Below are 19,482 nucleotides of genomic sequence, written 5' to 3' on the forward strand. Positions count from 1 at the left end.
TAAAATTATGAAATGAGATTTAGATATTTTGCCAAATAGAGCAGATGACATTATATGAAATGCTAAAGTGATATTATGAGATTTGTACATTGCATCACTCAGCATGAAACACGCATATTGAAATTGTTATAGAAGATATCTTATAGCGTGAAACTGATACGTAACTATACGATAACGTCATACTATACATATGAAAGCGTGTCATATTTATAAACCTTGCATTCAAATAAGAAAATTATTAATTGCTGTTAGCTATGCATTATTTCATACATTACTGCAACTTTATTCAGTTTCCCGAAATGTCTCATTATAAATTGATTTGATTTCTTAGTTAATTCAAAGTGTTTTCTTGAGTTTATAGTTTTTAAAAATTTTTAAAGAATACACCAATCAGTTTCCAAAAAACTCCATAAAACTTATATATGTGCATGTAAACATAGAGTAATATCAAATGCCGTTTTCGCAGATATTAGTTTCTTTTATCTGTGTTCAGATAGCTTTTTTTTATTCCGATATACCGAAATTTGAATCTGCGAAAGGCACGAATAAACCCAATAGCATTTTTTTTAAACGTGTACAGATCAAGCACGAAATAGGGATAGCTCGAATAAATTGCTATCAGTGTTTGCTTTTAGTAATAACATGTGAAATAAATATAAAGACCAATTTAAGCATGAGAACATTATTGAAAGATGATATTGTTATCTGTGCGAAATTAATGTTCGAACAGATAGAAAAAAGATCCGGAAGCATATTCCAAACAACCTCAAGCACACGCATTATTTTTAGTTAGCAACCGCTACGAAAATAAACAAATCAATATTGGGTTTAGATTCCCGAAGATAAATATTATCCCTTTAGTAGATCTATCGCATATCTACCTACAACGTAGAAGCCCACTTGCGGCTAGCAGCAAGTGGTTGATATCTACGTAAAATTATAAGAATTAAATTTTATGGAGAACGATGATAATCGATGAGGGAAATGTTCGTCATCAGGTATATAATGTTGTTACCTTACATAGATAGTGTATGTATTACATGAGACTGGAGTTTTCTGTTATATTATGCTATTTCCAAATAGTTTTAATAAACTTAAAATTCTGAATGGTTTTCAACATGTTTATATATTATCTGATATTTAACATTATCGAGACGATTATTAAAATATGAGTAAATGCTTTCTTGTTAGTCAATAACGTTTGTGCAGTGTATTGTACTTAATGTCACAAAATGCAAATAAAAATGTGAGATTAGCTGAGCATTTTTGAAAAGTAATGCTTGACAATTAATCCAAAATGAAATTTTAGTTCACCATATAGTTTTTAACAGACTTAAAATTTTGAATTTATTTTTTCCAATATGTTCATCATACAAACAAATGCGTTATTTGAATTTAAAAGGCTAGGCGATGTTTTTAATCCAGAAACTATATTCTAATATCATTTCAGTTTCTTCATATTATTACAAAAATTATGATCGTTACCATCGCCAGTAAAATAAAATTTATTCTGAATAAATGTGGATACATAACATAAATGTAATAAACATTCATTCTGGGCAACGTGTTGTATGCATCTGGGAAAAATTTTATCCACAAATTGATAAACAACAAAAAATGTCCAAATATAATAACGAAACATGTATCTAAAATCATTTATAAAAAGTATGTCATTCATAATATCAGATGCTTGAGAATTTGTAAAGAGTTTGAACTAATATAAATAAAAGTATATTACATCAAGCAAACAAATTTTAGATTTTAAAAATTATTATTCATGCTGTCAATTGAAGCGTATTTAATGAAGATGATCCTCTAAGTTCTCAACTGACCTCCACCAAAAATGGGTGGGGAAAATAAACATGCCTTCTTGGGAGGAGACTTGTTACAGATCAAGTGATAGCTTTTGAACACAAATAATAAATCTTTTAGCTATACTTTCTAAATTCAAGATTTTTAAAACAAATTTTTGGAAGAAAGTATACTATATAATTAATTTTCCAGAATATCATGTCAGTGTGAAAGGGCGGTTTCGGATGATTGGCTGTTGGCGACTCAAACTCAGATATATGAGCGCGAATGTCGCCAAGCAGTGGGAATGTCGACGCACTGACACGATGGGTTGCTGTGTTGGGAACATAGCTGCAGTATGAATCCACAAGACAGTGTGCCTTTGATTGAAAAATAATAATAATAAATAAATAAATAAAGTAAAAGCCCAAGAGCCAAGATATCTACTGGTGATTACTCTTTGTAGTAGAGGCCAGACTTTAAATTTACGATCCAGATCCATTTTTTGACAAATGTGTTTATGAAAGTCGCGGGTTTTATACGTTAATTCGTTCCTTGGAAGAAACTGATGTTACTATAACTTGATCCAATATTGGACTGTTGCTTTCGTTTATTATTTCTTAGAGGTTATTCGACAGTAAACAAAGTAAAAAAGTTTGTAACTTATTTTACTAAAAGAAGCCAACTGCTTAAAATACCTTAAATAACCTGAAACACCTTAAAATAAGTAATTTGAAAAAGCCCATGTCTATAAGTGATTGTAAGCTAGTCTTTCAAAAAAAAAAGTCAGATGTATATCTTCAATGCTTGAATATACACTTTATAACGCATATTTTTATAGTGAGGAAATAACTCAACAGATGAAACTAACTTACCTAGAAAGTACTAGTGAATTTTGGTATTAATCACCAAGGCTGAAAGAAAATTAGTCAGATTAATATAATTTGACATTTATGTCATGTAAGTTTGGTTAGGTAATATATTTCTGGTTATAATTTAGTTAATGATTGAGCAGTTTTTTTACAGTGACTGATTATTTGACACCTAATAGTCACAGCTAATACACACACACATAGATAATTGTACTTGGTAATTAAAGTGTATAATAAGTAACTTACCTAATTCTTCCTGATTTGGCAAGGTTTATGAGCTACAACAAATTTATTTATTTTCATTTAAGGAAAAATATGCATACATACATAAAAAAGAGCTAAAAATGCAAATCATTCAATTTTCTACTCAGTTTGAAAGTTAAAACAAATGCAGCTGAACTATCACAATCAATGACAAACCTTAAACTTAGTATGTAAATTCATCTATTCCAATCCAGAAATTATTTCTGTTAAAATGCGATTATGTTGGAATTAGTCATATTTGAATATTGCAGTATTTAAATATTGATTTTTATGCCAACTATACACAGAAGCAGTCTGATAACATTTGATATATTTTTTGTTCATTACTTATTCTGTCAGTAAATAAAATTATTCCAAAAACAAATAGTTCTCCATCTAAAAAGTAATCAAATTTAGAAGTCGCTCACTAATTTTATATATACATCATATAATAATTATTCTCTCTATTTTTAGGATCTTAAAATAAATTCTAGAGGTTAGTTCTGTAATTTTTGGGAAGCTATTATGCATATGCAAGTTCCAGGAGATAAAATTATACCTTCTAAAATTGTCACAAAAATTATAACTGGGTTTTTTAATCTTTATATCCTATATACAGTATTTTTATAGTGTTTTATGGGGGGCATGCAATTCAAAGCACTCAATTCTGAATGTTTACTATCAAAAGTCACTCACTGAATGTTTATTATCAAAAATCAACCACTTTCCTATTACATGCATTTTAACATGTTATGCTACAGTGCATTAATATGTTATCAAGATAAGAGGAAACAATAGGAAAGCATGCATTTCCTTGAGAAGCAGAGCAGTAGCATTTATATCTATAGAGTGATCGAAAAATGATTTTGGTCACTTTACATGGAAACCATATAATTCTCTTTAACTTTTATTACATTTTAAACTTGAGAATTTGAGGATAAATGTTTTATAAAATTATGCATTCAAAATGGCATTTAAAATTTTTTATACAAGCAATTTTACTTGATCTCAATGTTGTTTTATGTACAAGATTGTTAAACAAGGGTAATTAAAAATATTTATTGCTATCAACTTTATATGGCTTCTGTTTATCAGTACAGGACATATTTCTAAATACCAAAAGCACAAAATACTCCATAGTCAGTGCTGCTATACTTGACACATATACTTGATATTGGATCTCAACCAGTTCTTTTCTATGTGGTACCTGTATGGGCGACTACCTCTAAAAGTCATAGAATGAAAATAGTTGTTTTGCAAAACAAAATTCTTACTCCCATTACTAATGCTCCATGGTTTGTCAGAAAATGACAAAACAACGTGCATTTATGAATTGAAAAAGCAATGGATTATATTTAGGCTGCTTCTCACAATTTCTTTCAAAAGATTCAAAATTCCAGTTATGAACATATTAAAAATCTTGATAACTACAATCCTACCATTGACCATCCTTACAAAAGGCCTAGAACAATTCACCACAATACTAAATATTGATTTTGTGAAATCTGCAGTTTGCTTTTCCTTATTTTTTCGCTTTCTTAATTTTGTTTAACACTCATCGTGAGTTGCTCCGCCTTCATGTAACTATTATATTGTTTATTCTACCATGCATCTAAAGGCAGTCATTTTGGATTTATACTTATTATTTCTGCATTGTGAAGTATTAACAGTATTTGGCTATTTAAAATTCCTGTAAGTACAACTATTTCATGCCTTAATTTCAGTTCTATTTATATACCTTTTATCTATGTAACATCAGCGTACTGCCTCTATGCAATTTATTTATATCATTTAAATTTCTGTAGTAATGTATTAATCATCTCAGCAATAACTGTTTATTTAATCTCCCATTTCTGACCAGCCTTGGACACCGTTATGTCCACCATCCCTTTGATTGAGGGGTAATTTGACTGGTTCTTGTATTTTCTATCAAATGCAATGCATTTGATTCACAGAGCGCTTTGTTTTTTATATGACACTGGCCAAGAGCACCCCACCGACAAGTGAAAACCCTAGGGTTCAATGCCTGAAGCACCAACAAGTCATATTTATAAGAGTTGGCTACCTTTGTTTAATGGTTAATGCTGTTAAAAGGTTTTCTTCAAGCACTTTATAAAACGTTTATATAGAAATTATACTTAAATATTTTCTAGCTAACCAAAATTAAATAAATAAAAAAGACTTTCAAATTTGATATTAAACTCTGCAATAGGAATACCACAATTCATTAGTCTTTTTATCAACACTAAGCTGTTCAAGGCTTCAGTTTTTGTAGCATTATTTAATCACTTCATCTGATATACTTTGGGTGAGGGAATCTCAAATTTGAGATTAAACTGTGCAGTAAGAAACCACTTTTTGTCACTACTGACATCTAAACTTTTATAGCATTATTTTATCTTTCAAGTGAGTTTATTTCAAAGTTGTAATGTATTTAGCCAATATCATAAGTTCAGTTATTATTTCTCATTGATATTAGAAGTGTAAGTAAGGTTTTCAATGCCTTGGAACAACTGAAGATTTAATGGTCCTTCCTGTTTTCCAAGATGCAATGGAGAATAACAGTTTGGCACTCCCTGGATGCTGTGCCTGGGGACACATGTCAACTCCTAGTTATGCCACCAATATAATGCAGCTGGATGATCAACAGATGGTTGTTCTCAAGATTTCTAACAAGAAATGAGCTGTGATTCACTTTGGGAATTTTAAATGCCTTTAGAATATCGAGGTCAAATTTGTTAGATTTTAAACTGATATGCATATAATAATGTAAATTTTTGCGATTTGCATCACTACAATTACAATTAGTTACATATAAAAGGTTTAAATTAGTATATGTATGCCACAAAATACAATTCATTTGACAATTAATTTTGCATCAAGAAAGTACAAATTAATTCTCTTTATCAAATTTTCATATCCTTCAAACTACTAGGAATTGTATAACAGCTTAGTTTACTCCTTAATCAAAATTTTTCCACTGTAGTTTATGACTACACTTAACAAGCAGTTTCATTTCAGATTATAAAAAAGCTAGCTGTTATTGTAATATGCAAAATCTCTTCTATTAAAAGTAAGTACATATTAAGCAAGTGATAAAAAAACAATGTTATTAAATAATGAGATTTAAAGTAACTTTTCATGGGAAAACAATGATATCAAATAATTGATTTTAAGGTAATATTTCAGGAGGAAAAGCCCTGAGAAAAATTACTGCCAATCATTCGAATAGAAATTAACAATTCTTGTCAAATAAAACCAAGGTTTTCTTTTGTTTCAAAATCTGGTAATATATACAGTTAGTCAATAAAGTCTGCTTACATCAAGAAAAGTAATATCAAATCCAAATTTTAAGGTGCGAAAAGGGTAGTTTCTTAAAGTTTTATTTTTTAAATATTTAGTTTCAATAAGGGACTTTGAAATTATTTAACTGTAATATTTTCATATCTAATAATTTATCCACACTAATTTTTAAAAGATAAGTAGCCAGAAATCAAAGCCAATAAAGTTTGCGTACAACACAAAGGAGGCGGGGGATTTCTTATCTAACTTTTAAACTTCAAACTTGAGAATGCAAAGAAGGTTGCACTTTCAAGGTCATTGACTTCCGAAGCAAATTTCACGTTGATTGGAAGTTGCTATTTCGATTTTCTTTGACGAAAATGACAACCAATAAAGAAATTCCTTTAGTTACGAGACAGCTAATTATCAAATTGAGAGATGAAGGTAAAACTCTTCATTATATTGGTAAAACCATTGGAAAACCATTTTCTAGTGTGCAAAGAGTTATTCAAAACTATCTTGACACTGGTAGTCTTGCTGTAAAACCAAGATGTGGGAGACCGAAGAAGCTAACGCAGAGAGAAGAAAGAAAAATTCCTTTACGAATTAAACAAAATCCTAAACTTTCTGCTGCAAGCATTGCAAAAGACATTTTTTTAACTAGCAACAAGGAAATTGCTCCTGAAACTATACGAAAAGTGCTGCGAAAGTCCGATTATCATGGACGCAAACCTAGGTCTAAGCCATACATTTCCGAGACAAATAGAAAGAAAAGAATTGCTTTTGCCAAAACATATTTAAACTCTTCGCAGGACTTCTGGAACAATGTAATTTGGTCAGATGAAAGTAAATTTACAGTATTTAAGTTAATGGCCGGCCTATTGTATGGAGAAAACCAGGAACAACTCTGAATCTGAGAAATGTAAATCCAACTGTCAAACATGGAGTTGGCGGTGTGATGGGGGGGGTGTATGTCATGGATAAGTATGTTTATCTGGATATTCTGAAGAAAAATCTACGAGACAGTGCCCGAAATTTAAACCTTTCTAATACCTTTATTTTCCAACAAGACAACGACCCGAAACATACAGCTAAAATTGGGGAGGAATATCTCCTCTATCACACTCCAAGACAGTTGCATACTCCTCCACAGTCACCAGACCTCAATCCAATCGAACATTTGTGGGCAAAATTGGAGAAACGAATTTGAAAACACAATATTATGTCGCGAAATAAGCTAATTAGTAAATTGCAGGAAGAATGGGCGAAATTTACGTCGGATGACACTGAAAAACTAGTTCAGTCAATGCCCAGACGTCTGCAAGCTGTTTTGAAGAATAAAGGATATCCTACAAAGTATTGAAGTAATGTAAAAAACTTATATTTTCTTTTTTTTTTCTTTTTTTCTTTTTTTTTTTTTTTTTTTTTTGAAAGTGTACGCAGACTTATTGGAGGAAATTTCTGAGTTTTTTTTGACAAAATATATTTTTGAAAAAATGTAAAAAGTATTACACTGATATTATTTACTATTTATTTAAGCTTACAATTTTAGCTAATAGAAGAAAAAAAAATGCAATGATTAAAATACATTTTTCTATGCTTTAAGTGTTTTTTTAATTTAAAATTTAGTCTGTACGCAGACTTTTGTGACTAACCGTATAAATGATCAAATCATCAAACATTTCTGAAAGTGTGGTAACCAATAGCACATTTAGAGAAAGCTAATATAAGCTATACATTTTTCTTAAGATAGATGTTTAGTAAGCTACCAACTATTTTTGATACTTTCAGTATTCATAATTGTCAAAATTAGTAGTGCTTAACAAAAGAGAATATACTTATTTTCTTTTCAGGTACCTTATTTCTCTAAAAATGTTGTGGCTTTCTTGTTACGAGTTATGTCTTATAACTAGATATATTTAATGAAACAATAATCTCATAAGTGGTTTTATTTTTAAGTATATATGTAAGGACATTCGATTTCCTCTGTATAACTGTACACACAACATATAAGGCAAATTAATCCTTGATGACAGTGCTCCTTAAACTTTTTCATTCAAGACCTCTTTGAATCACTCAACAGATTGGCAAAATTCTGTTCGGCTTTATATGCCAGAAGATTAATCACATTAATGTCAATCAAAAATGGTTTTTGAGTCCAAGATAGCATTTTGAAAGCAAAATTCGATATAATATATTTGCAAAACTATGTTTCTTAGGTTCTTAATTGATGAATAATACTTTTTGCAATTAATGTTTTACAGTTATTTTTTACAATTATAAATTAAAAGTAGCAAAAAACATTTCAAATGAATTGTTGTCCATCCTATTCTTCCAAACGTTGATATATTTAATACCAATTTAATCATTCAGAGCAAATATACTGCTGATTTTGCACAAACAGACAAGTTGAGATCATCTAGTTTCTCAAAAATATCTGACGAAAAATACAGCTTTCATAATCATAAATCATTCTGAAGATGACCAAGAAGAGCAGATTTTCTTTTGGTTAAAAGTATAATAATTTCACCTTTTCATAACAATAATATTCTTAAACCATCTTGACATCTTCTGTGTGTAGTAATAAATTTTTCTATTCAGAGTCTACATCTTTACAGATTTGAAACTAAATGGCTGTTAATAAAAGTGATAATTTTGACATTAAGACACAGTGCTCAAACCTTTTTTTTTTTTTTTTTTTTTCGTGCAATGGCCTTATGTTGGATTATGCAGTGGGCAACAGTTACATGATCATTACCAGCAGTTTTAACAAATGATTTACCAATTTTAATGTTTGCACCATCTGCAAATACTTCAATAAATTTTTCTCAGTTCTAAACCTTCAGTCGTTAAAAACTTAATCATCTTTACTATGTATCTCTTCTCCTCTTGTATGTTTTTCCAAAGGACCAAAAAAAAAAATATAACAATTCTTCATCAAACCTTTCTTTATGAATGTAGCTGACATACATTGACAACTGGGCTAATTTTTGAATATCAGTTGTTTCATCCAAATGAATTGTAAATTTGAGGCTTTTTTAAGTCTAATATTGGGTTGTTCAGATTTGTTGTCATTAATTTCAGTAATTCTATTGGTGACGATATCGCCTGATCCAGGAATTTTCGAATTCCATCACCATATTTACTTCTGTAAAATATTTTTACCATTTTAATAGTTTAATTAATTTTAATACAAGATCTTTTGTAATGGTGCATGACTTTTTATTTTAAGCAATCAGATATAAAACTTCATGTAACATGAATAAATGTTTTTTAGTAACAGTCATAAATTTCTCACAATATCATTTTCCTTTATTTCAAGATTTTAGCAGTTGTTCAATATATTCTTTTAGTTTGTTGACATATGTAGGATGCTTGGAGTTGAGATGCTTTTCTCATTTTGATGGTTTCGTACTCTAATTCGCTAAAATGTTATTGCAAATTCAACAAAGAAATTGTTCATTAGCAGCACAATTGTTGAAAATTAAACCAAATTGGAGAAAATATCTCATCATACTTTTGTTTTGCATCGTAGGTCCATCCTTTCGATTACAAGATCTTGCTTGAACAGAACTTGTAGCATTGCCATTTTTGTTATTACATTTTGTTTCCTTAAGTTCAACCATTTATCCATAAATAAAAAATAATTTTAACCTAAAATATAAATAGCAACATCACTATTAATAATTTTTCAAATAAATACCACTTATTTGAGTAACACAGTAAAATACTATATATTGTTGCTCTTCTGATGCACGCACTTGTTATGATAAAAGAGATATAACTCATTATACTGGAAAAGAGTTATCACTACAGCAAATACAGTGGCTCCAACCTTTTTCTTGACAAGCCTGTGTGGCACAAGATGTTATGTACCTGTGCATTTGTGGCATATTTTGATTCTGAAATAAGTTATATGCTGAAATGGGATTGTAATAACGGTATTATGATGCACTTAGTGGTATTTTTCCATATATAAATATAATTTACAGCTCAACTTAACTAGTATTATGATTTTTTAATTTTGCTGAATAGAAAATGCAATAAATTAAATACAATAAAGGGATTGCAACTATTGTTTCCTTTAATTCGTGCACCTGAAATAAATTTTTGCAACCTCTTTTGGAGTTATGACCCACAGTTTAAGAAATGCTGCTTGATGATGAGGTAGAAAAGTGTCACTTAAATAATTTGTTTTTTTTACAAAGCTTTCATTTGCAAATAAATTGCTTGTGAATAAAAGGTCTTTTGAGTTTCTGCAAAAATGTAAAATTTCAAAATTACAGATACCAAATTAATTAAAAAGAAAAAAAAAGCAGAGGAAATACCCTTCTCTCTCTCTCCTACAAATGAGATAATATTTAGATGAACATCTTATTCATCGAGTGAAAATGTATGCATTGGAAAACAAAGAAGATCAGTGAACATTATCTGCATGTGATTTACATAATGCTAATTTTGTTCTTAGCCTTATATTTCAGCAGAAATTCTGCATAAAAATTGAGCTGATCTGATTCCCTACACAAAAAAATAGACGTTATTTCAAAAAAAATTCTGTTCTAAAGCAACTTCTGCTTTATAGTATAGTAAAAAGTAATAAAGCTCAACAATTTTGAATATAGCCTAGGTCTGGACAAATTCCAGAGTAACTGGTTTGCTTGGAAAAAGATTGATAGTTAATTTCAGGCATAGACAATTATGAAAATAAACAGATGTCTAAAGATCAATTGAAATGATGCATAAAGAAATGCAAACAGATAAACATAGCAGAGAATTCTTGTACTGATTTTAAGAGTTACTATTTATAAGACACTATTATCATATTAATTATTTGATAGATCTGTATTAATATACTACTAAGAAACCTTGCCTATTACTGTATAATTGCCGTCAATCACCAGATACCTTACTTTTCAATTCAAATGCTCTATAAACCGGTTTCATTATCACAGATGCAGCCATGTGCAACATTAAATAATATTTGAAACTAATGTGAAAGTATGAGTACTAAAAGACTTATGTTTACAAAATACTGTAGTTTGCATAATACTTCAGTGTTTAAGGGGAAAGAGAAAGTCTTTTTTTCTGAAATTCACAGTCTTTCGCATGCCACCAAGTATGTGTAAATATAGGGTTCTAACAGTCGGTCTGAATATGGCAAAGTACATGATGGCTATATGTCTACGAAGAAAGCTGCTTTTGTGGAGAGCTTTCTAAGGGAAACTGTCTTAGATACATGTTATACATAACAAAAAACATAAAAAAGGCTTTGCAAACAACCAATTTGCCAGGTTTTGAACTCATATCAAACAGAGTTCAGCAGTGTTCTCCACTTGACTGTTGATAGGCAGAATCCTGATAGGTTACAAGTGAAAAAGCTATTTATTATGATATGTATTGCATAACTGAGAAGGAAAGTTCATAATAGGTACTTAAGCAAAACAACGAATAATGTTTTTTAGATATGGTTAATTTAAAAGGAAATATGCAATAAATTCTAAATATTGATATTGAAGTCAGGTACATTAATGTGCTGTGCTAAGTTGACCAGTTTAACGAAAATAAAAAATCCCTAAATTGTTTTATCAAATGCAAAATAATTCATTTGTATAAAAGGTTGAACATCATACAAAATTGTAGCTATCCAATATACGAATTACTTTTTTTCACAGTGTAAACAAAATTTTGATTCCAGTGAAAGTTAATAGAGGTATAAAATACATTATTTTGATACCCCTAATAGTTCTTTCAAAAAAAGGTTTTTATTTATTTATTTTTGTTAAACAATGATGAAGAGAATAAATTTATTAACCCGCGAGCACACGCGGCGGGTATGTCATACCCATGTACATTTTTCTTTTTGTATATTTCTCACCTATTCTTTCATAAAAGGATGAAACTTAGTGTAGTTGAGTTCAAGGTCACATACTTAAATGGGGGAAATTCCTGAGGTGGCAAGTGCAACAGTTTTTTAGGACCAGCATTGTTCGGGCATGTCATACCCGCGCGTGTACTGGCGTTTCTCAGTAAGTCACTTCACCCTACTCGTTTTCAAGCTTTTAGTATAAGTTTTTCTTGAGTTGTACGCATGGCGCCGTATATTCCTTATGATGAAGAGATGAAAAGATTGAGAAATCTCCTTGAAACAGTTTCTTCTGATGAGGATTCATTTAGTGAAGAAGAGGAAGATGTTGATGATGAAGAATATAATTAGTAATCATGATTCATCCATATAGAGTAGTGATTCAGATACAGAAACAGAAAATGAAACTCTGGAATGTAGCAATGAGTTCTATGTTGGGAAAAAATGGAGTAAAATGGAACAAAAATAAATTCCAGACTAATGTTAGAATTGGCACCAAAATATTATAACTAAACTCTCTGGAAATACAAAGTATTCTAAAGACGTCTCAACACCTTTAGAGTCCTTGTCATTGCTTATCGATGAAGATATGTTAAAACATGTAGTTGACAATACAAATATTTATATTTATTCAATACGAGAAAATTTCACACGTGAACGGGAAGAGTACTTTTCTCAAAGCCTTAGGGATGCAGCTAATAGAAAATGTTCGAAATGAACGACGACGAGCATCTGTGGTTCCTGATTCTGGACGAACACTGACCACCGATGAACATGTTAACAATGGACCGCCCTCCAAAAAACCTCAAATGACTTACAAGAGGTGTACAGAGTGCTCCAAGAAAAAAGATAGAAAGACTAGATTCATTTGTGAAAATTGTAGCTAAAGTATATGTATGGAACATATAACCTCATTTTATAAACAATGTTCATAAAAATTGTAAGTAAATAATTTTTCCTCACCTTATTGTTTCCTATTTTGTCTAAAATGAAGTATTAAGTTGGTTTTACATTTTAATTTCTTTTAAAAAACCGATTAATTTTTTTCGGCAGATTTTTATTTACAATTTTTTTATTCGGGTATGACATACCTGGCGCGTGTTCTCGTGTTCGTCGGATCGGTGCGTGTGCTCGCGGGTTAAAAGCAAATGTAAGGAATGCTAAGGAAAATGTCATTTTAGGATTTTTTCGGAAAATTTCGCCAAATGCAGGTAAAGAAAATCGCCAGTCTTTCGAAGTTTTCGCCAGTTGGGGGAGGAGCTGATGTTAAGAAGCTGAAACACATTCGACTTTATACATATAGTATGTTGTTTATGAATAGATTCTACACTTTGGTTTATGCCATAATTACTCTTAGTTTCTATTAATTGTGTATCCCGGTTTACTATATGTACCTAATGAAGCAAGAACTCGCATAACCGAACTAATGGGGCGGGGCTATTCAAGCTTTTATGCCCGCCTATAAAGTGTACCCCTCAATGGACCCTGCCCACAATCAGGCAATGGAAATGAATCATTTTTGTGTTCCTTTCTTTTTCATTTAAATCAAGTGATGGAAATACCTTATATTTTATTTTAATGACAATTATCTTTTTAAATTATTAAACTAATGTCGCTCTAAAGTTTAGCTTCCAAATTTGGGCGTTATCACCCGCCCAAAGGGGCGTTACTAGTACGAGCGGCAGAAAGAGGATATTCAGAAACTAGATAGTAAGAACACACATGAAAACTTAATTACCTAAAGATTCTTGTAAAATAATTTAAACATTCACTTGATTACTAATATTACATATAATTAGTATATTAATGTTACATATATTAATACTACAGGTAACCCTTCATGTAATTTAGCAGGAGATCATCATGTAATTTCATTTTGAGTCTTATTCTAAAAACAGGTCCACAAATCCGTTCTCGCAGTAAGATTCTGGCCAAGTTAGCATCTTTTTTCAATATTGAGTGTGCTGTGGCAGGAATCTAATCATCGCCACGCTTTTGCGCATTGCGTGATGAGTTTTAACCAATAATTTGATTGCAAGTGCAAGAAGTACCTATCCACCACTATCCGTTTTCATTCAATGCTAAAGAATATTTTTCTTTTTTAAGTCACTTAAAACTGCTAAAATCCATCTGTTGTCTATCATGGAGGCTGTCCTAGTCTAATAGAGGCTGGCCTAGTCTAATAGACGGACGGTAATATTGCTTAAAAAGTAGTGCTGTAGTGTCGCCTGTGGGCGTGGTGCTAAGCGTACCTTTGATTATTTAACTAAAAACGAGCGGCCTTCGGCCCAACTTGAGCTATAGGTCAAAACTCATTCGTAGTTGATACCTAGTTGTGATAGCACGATTTTCACTCACTTACGAGCTGCAAGATGGGCAATTGCTTTTTATCACGTAGGCTGTCCCAGTCTAGTAGACGGATGGTAATTTTGCTTAAAAAATTCTAACGTTTGCAGGCAGGGCTAAATAGAAGGGCTAGGTCAGTGTTTCCCAACCTTTTTTGTGCTATGCCCCATCTAATCCTCTCAAAAATTTTTAAGCTCCTCGTAGCATATACATGATATTTAATATTTAAAAATTGAAATGTTCACGAAAGAAACTTGAATGATAGCTTTTAGGAAGAAATGACTACGAAATTTTATGAGCAAACACAGTAAGTGAACTTTAAAAACGTGGAGAACTGAAATTCAAGAAAAAAACTCATTTTAGTGAAAGTTTTTCATTTTAAGTATTATTAATTTTTATTATTTTTTTTTTTTTTTTAAGCAGCAAATCATTTATGGCACTAAATCCGCATTCAGCAAAATATGAAGATGGAAACGGTAACAATAGTTCTCTTGCAAATTTTGTTGCATTTGGATATCTGATTCTGGTTTCCTCACAAAGCTATGTCATCGCTCCTTTTATATTCAATAAAGTTTTAATTGACTCAGCATTTTGCATTTCTGCGAGTTCTTCTTTTTACTACATATTTGAAATATCAGCCAAATCCTTGGATGATGCATTGGCTGCATCATCCAAGTTGGGAAATCAATTTGTTTTAAGTTACAAAATCTTTTAAATCAGCCGATAAAATTTTCAGATGATCGACAATAACAAGTATAACGGTAGTCACGTCACATTTTTGAAGCCAATGAGACTTTTCAAAATTTTTTTGGTAAATAGTATATGCCTGACATAATTCAACAAAGACAATGAAACCAAATATCTTCCTTTTGCATCGACATCCACCAGCGCCCGAGCAGTTAAGTCGCTGAACACTGGTAGTTTGGTCCGAGGTTCAAATCCCGCGAACGGGCTGGCTGCATGGGTGTTTTGTAGTTTTTCCCATGTGTAACGTGCATACGAGCCAGTTTTCCTTCGAAAGTCCTCCACGAAGGCATAGCTCCCCTTAGGCAGATAGCCCTAGAGGCTTTGCCGTAATTAAAATAACCTAGCCTAAGTTTTATTTGCTCCTTTAAGTTGTTTATTTAATATATTTAATTTTTCACAGATATCGGCTAAATAACCCACAATTGCCTTGTTATCATCCATTAACGGATTTTTCATTTCAGGCTTGTCGCTTATAAAATAACTAAGAGTATCAAATAGTTCCATAAATCTTTCCAAGCAGTTCCCTTTCGACAGCCTTCTTACTTCAGTGTGAAGTACAAGTCTCATATAATCTTCAATTTGTTCTTCATAAAATAACTTAAAAAGACGTTCACATTTGGCCCTAGCTTTAATAACATTGATACACTTTATAACTGAATTTAGTATTTCATTTAGAACAGGCGAATTGTTTTTAGCTACCAGGTTTTCTCTATGAATATCTCAATGCACAAGAAGCATTTCTAGATTCTCCTCTTTAATCAATTTTAAGCAACCATTTTTCTTACTCCCTGCTTTATTTTATTTTTCAGCCATCATATTAGGAGCACCATCCGCAGTACAAGATGTATTATATTTTTTATTGGTATATTTTTGGTAGGGTACGAACTGCGCCAAATTTGATCGAAAATCCCCGTCCCCCTCTTTTCTAATCCACGAACTGCGCGACGTTTCCTGTCCCCCATTTCTTTCCAAGAAGATTGGGTGTTACAAAAAGTCGTTTATCGCCATTAATGTGACATTCTATTGAGACTTCAAGCCTTTATTTTCGTTTATCAATATTGTAAAAATTGTGCATGTAAAACAAATATTAATTTAAAGTCTGGCGTGCGCTAAAAAATATATTTTAATACTAGAAACGTTTAAATATTTATTCTGTTTTCCACCTGATGTACTTTGGCATACATTTAATTTCTAATACACATTTAATTAATAAATTAATAATTATGAGCGTCAGCAGAATTTTCATAATTAACAATAAAAAAATAAATAAATAAACTCCCTTATATTCATATCCTGGGATTTTCAGTTCCCTTTTAATCCATTCCTTTTTCACATATTGTTGCACTGTACTCAAGTTTTCATGTATGTAGAATTTATATACTTTGTATTGTATTTATGCCAATTTATATTTAAATGATAATTTTTACAAATTCTTGCATCAAAACTCTAGTTAACAGAAGATGTTTCTAACACATTGGTAAAGCTTAATCTTCAGCATGCAGCTTATTTTCTAACCTAGTTTCAGGTTGAATTATTTGTAAAATTAATTATTTGAAATGATTTGTTAACAAAGATCGTCGCTGAATCACGCTAATAATATTTCTAACTGTTTTAATTTATAATGCAACGAGTTCATGTGATTTATAATGTAATTCATTTATAATTTTTTCAGCAGTAATGAAATTAATAGCAGATACTGATAACGATATACATTTAGATTAAAATGATTTAGATTGCCATTGCCTTCTTCACTCATGCTTTTATGCTACATTCCTAATATTTCATAATGGCATACAGGTAAATTTAACTCATTCACTAAACATGTAAATCTCTAATTCAGCCCACTCTTGTTCTTATGTGTGCTGTATCTTCTATTTTCTTTAATATATTGTTCAGCCTAATTTCAAAGGGTCTTGCGGAAAAGTGACTAAACATTGGTAGTTCGACCCGAGTTTCTAGTCCCAGTGATCCCCCAGCTCTTTCTTTTTTTTGTACTTATTTACTGTGTAAAAATGTAGCGTAAAAATACTTTTTTAATTTATTCTTTAAAAATATTGCAAAAATTTTCACCTTTACCTTAGCGTATCTTTTTACAAATCCCTCTAATAAGAAAAAATAAGGAAAGAAATTAACTCGGTTTCGGTGATTGATACCTCGGTGCAAATTATATGTAACATTTTCCCAAAAGCATAGAGTTTATATGGATATCAATAAATTAAGGATTATTTCTCCATCTAATTTACTTAACGTGTTTATTCCAAAATTTTCTTTTCACACTGTAGCGCTTAACTTTATGAATTTTCTATAATCATTCAATTTCTCTAGCCATGGCAACTTTGCATACTTTCTGACAAGTAGTTATATTTTTAACCACTGTATTTTAATTCCTGTTGACTATCAGTACATTATTGACTTGTTTCATAAGTGCAACTTTTATTTTATACGCAAATCTACGTAAAATAGCCTTAAAATTTCAGTTATGCGGATGCCTGATCGATTGCTTGTTTTAGATTGAATGAAATTAAGCTTAAGGTTATTGTTAATTAGCTTGTTATTAATTTAATTATACATTTCTAATTAATTATATTCAGATATTTCCAAGTATATTACTCAAACTTTTGCATCCCAATTTTTAATTTTTGGTTAAAAAATAAACTTTTATTTATTGAGAGGCCTGATTGATTATATTAATTTGCAGTATTGTTTATCTTATTCCTTTCTTCTATATAAATTTTAGAAAAACTTCTTAGCATAATAATTTTAATTTATTTAGAATTTATACGTCAGTGCTCCAAATGCATAGTAATGTTGTTATAATAGATTTCATGCTAAGCTTTTTTTAAATTTAACTAAATTTAATTTCTGCAAGCATTTACATAATTACTTTAATTAACAAAAAATATTTTTAGCACACTTTAACACACTTGGCTATGGAATAATTTTTTGCACTCTATTAAATTTTCCAGTCTAGTTCAGACATCTTGACTATTATTGATGTAATTTATTAAAAATATAATTTGTATGCTTTATAATTATTTAATTTATGATATTGTTATAATAAATGAAAGATGTTTGTAATGCTAATATGTATGTTCACCAATACCTTTTATTTTCTTTGTTAGCTCTCGCATTTGTTACTGTTATTCAAGTAATTAGCCTGCTTGTTAAATATTTTTAACTTGTTCTTGTGATATGTAATTCTATTTATTTATTTTTGTTTTCCTCTTGGCTACTATTGGCTTCGAAAAGTTAAATTGTAACCCTGTAGGCAGCAGGGCAAAGAAATTTTGATTGGCGCAGTTGGACTATAGCTCGACCCGGGGGGGGTTCATTAGCGCAGTTGGAGTACACCCATATTTTTTATATCTAAGTAATTTTGTAGCTTACTATAAATATTTTAGGAGGTAGTGGTGCTTTCTAATGATTTACAGAAGAACATTTCTTCGGCAAAATCCCACTTATGAATATATCTTACATAAGTTACGAGTACGGCCTCACTGTCTCTCCAAGTTGGTTCATCCCATTTGTACCGAAATTTTTTTTTTTTCAGCTTTTCAACAAGTCGTGTTTCAATATCCTCATTTAATCTTTCTTCTGCAAATAGTATTTTTATTTAGTGGCATAACTTTAACGTCATTGTCATCTTTTTCTAGAACAGTTTTCAATGCTGATATTGATGGTTTGATTCAATTCTTCCCTATAGTACGGCTTTTCCCAGATTAAGCGATGAGTAATGAAATTTGATAATAGCCTCAAGAGGACGATTAACATTTGCATTATGAGCAGTAAATAGAGACTTTAATATTACTCTTTTTTCAAATCCTTTTATTTTCTTCTATTTTCTTTAATTGTATTGTTCGTATTGGAAAGCAATCTGTTAAAAGGTATTGTAAAGCAAATGCTATGAGATGCCCACTTAAGAACGTAATAAAGAGTTTTGGAATATGTATTGTTGAAATGAAGGGTAAAAAGAAAAAAATCTGATAAGTATAATTAAAAGAATTATTCCCTTTACATTTTATAATAACTCAGTTACAAGTTTTAAATAATACTTTAAAAAAAAAAAAAAAAAAAAAAAAAAAAAAAAAAAAAAAAACACTTATTTTATTCCTTTTCAGAAATGTTCAGAGAAAGTCAAATACTATTTTCCTAATAATTCTCTAATTTAAAATGAACCGAATAGAGCATTAATTATAAATTGACTTACATTTTTCGATTTAAAAGAGGCCAAAAAATCATGTCATATTTAAGAAAGTATTTTAGGAAGAAGCTCTATAAATAGAAAAGAAATAATGCATAATTATTTCTTAAAGTGTGAAAATAATTCAAAATCTGAAT

At 30.4% G+C, this 19,482-nt stretch overlaps 1 long non-coding RNA gene across 1 annotated transcript in view; it reads left to right on the plus strand.

Moving 5' to 3' along the window:
- Positions 1–451: 451 nt before the first annotated feature.
- The window catches only part of LOC146993328 (uncharacterized), a 112,165-nt gene continuing 93,134 nt past the window's right edge, over positions 452–19,482 (plus strand). Inside the window, exon 1 of the long non-coding RNA XR_015038749.1 lies at positions 452–998. This is a non-coding gene — a long non-coding RNA (uncharacterized LOC146993328). The remainder of the gene's footprint in view (positions 999–19,482) is intronic.

The sequence above is a fragment of the Stegodyphus dumicola genome, chromosome X1 (assembly GCF_044657685.1).
Source record: "Stegodyphus dumicola isolate Sdum_Otavi_A_Nest chromosome X1, ASM4465768v1".
NCBI classification, from domain to species: domain Eukaryota; kingdom Metazoa; phylum Arthropoda; class Arachnida; order Araneae; family Eresidae; genus Stegodyphus; species Stegodyphus dumicola.